Source organism: Ailuropoda melanoleuca, chromosome 16 (genome assembly GCF_002007445.2).
Source record: "Ailuropoda melanoleuca isolate Jingjing chromosome 16, ASM200744v2, whole genome shotgun sequence".
In the NCBI taxonomy this organism is placed as follows: domain Eukaryota; kingdom Metazoa; phylum Chordata; class Mammalia; order Carnivora; family Ursidae; genus Ailuropoda; species Ailuropoda melanoleuca.
In genome coordinates this window covers 24,506,362-24,507,848 of record NC_048233.1, presented here as the reverse complement: position 1 = coordinate 24,507,848, position 1,487 = coordinate 24,506,362, and the positions used below count along the sequence as shown (strand labels likewise).

General features: G+C 39.5%; 1 pseudogene; it reads left to right on the top strand.

The window, feature by feature from the left end:
- The first annotated feature begins 349 nt into the window (after positions 1-349).
- Positions 350-782, top strand: LOC100477635 (annotated as a pseudogene).
- The last annotated feature ends 705 nt before the right edge of the window (positions 783-1,487 follow it).

Here is a 1,487-nt window from a genome sequence, read left to right as displayed (position 1 = left end):
TAAACAGCCTAATCTAAGCACAGCCAATCCTCCTAAGGGCCTGGAGCTTACACTTGCATTTAAAAGTAAAAATTAAAGGGGGCCTGGGTGGCTCAAATGATTGGGCATCCAACTCTTGATTTTGGCTCAGGTCATGGTCTTAGGGTCATGGTCTCAGGGCTGTGGGATCCAGCCCGTGTAGGGCTAGACTCCACGCTCTGCAGGGAGTCTGCTTGAGATTCTTTCCCTCCTCCTCGCCTTCTGCCTCTCCTCCCGCTTACGCACATGTGAGCTCTCTTTCTGTCTCTAAAATAAAAAATAAAAAAAACTTTTAAAAAAAGTAAAAATTAAGGAAGTACAAGCAGCCCAAATGAAGTTCAATCCCTTTGTGACTTCTGACCATGGCAAGAACTGTAAAAGGCATTTCAAGGCACTTTCCCACATTTGCAGGAAGATTATGCCTTCCCCTCTTTCCAAAGAGCTGAGACAGAACTAGGTTTTATCCATGCCCATCCGAAAGGATGACGAACTACAGGTTGTGCAAGGACACTACAAAGGTCAGCAAATTGGCAAAGTAGTCCAGGTTTACAGGAAGAAATCTGTCATCTACATTGAACGAGTACAGCAAGAGAAGGCAAATGGCACAACCGTCCATGTAGGCATTCATCCTAGCAAGGTGGTTAGCACTAGACTGTAACTGGACAAAGTCTGCAAAAGGTCCTGAATATAAAGCCAAATTTCACCAAGTAGGAAAGGAAAAGGGCAAATCAAAGGAAGAAACAATTGAGAAAATGAAGGAATAAAGTAATCTTATATACGACTTTAAATAAAAACTGTTAAAAAGAAAAAAAAATAAAAACTGTTAAAAAGAAAAAAAAGTAAAAAGTAAGAATAAAATAGGAATACCATAATCTAATCTATAAAATAAAAGATAAAATTGAGTAATGTCCTTAAGAATTCTAGAAATGGCTTAACTTTAAAATACTATTTAAACCAAGGACATTTGTTTGTAATTAATACATACAGAAGGGGTGCCTGGGTGGCTCAGTTGATTAAGTGTCTGACTCTTGATCTCAGCTCAGGTCTTGGTCTCAGGGTCATGAGTTCAAGCCCAGCATTGGACTCCACACTGGGCGTGGAGCCTACTTAAAATAGATATAGGAAGTGGACGTGTTATGGTCTGTAACCAATTAGAAATAAAGTATGATCAATGTTGTTTTTCAATCAGATTTATAGATGCAGTGATTTGATTAATAGGATAGAGAAGAAAAAGGGGATTAAAGGTATGCTTTGTCTCTACTCTTTCATACTTTGGGAAGTAGGGAAAGCCATGTTTGCTGAGCTGTGACAATACATCATCATTTACCTGTTAACTCTCCTTTAGTTAGGGTGGAAAGACAAACCTATCCTTAATGGGGGAGGAGTGGATAATTGCTAACCCACAGGCTGTAATTTTACAATAGCATTCCCCTCTATGACTTGTGTGCTTGCTGGTAACACACAGCTTC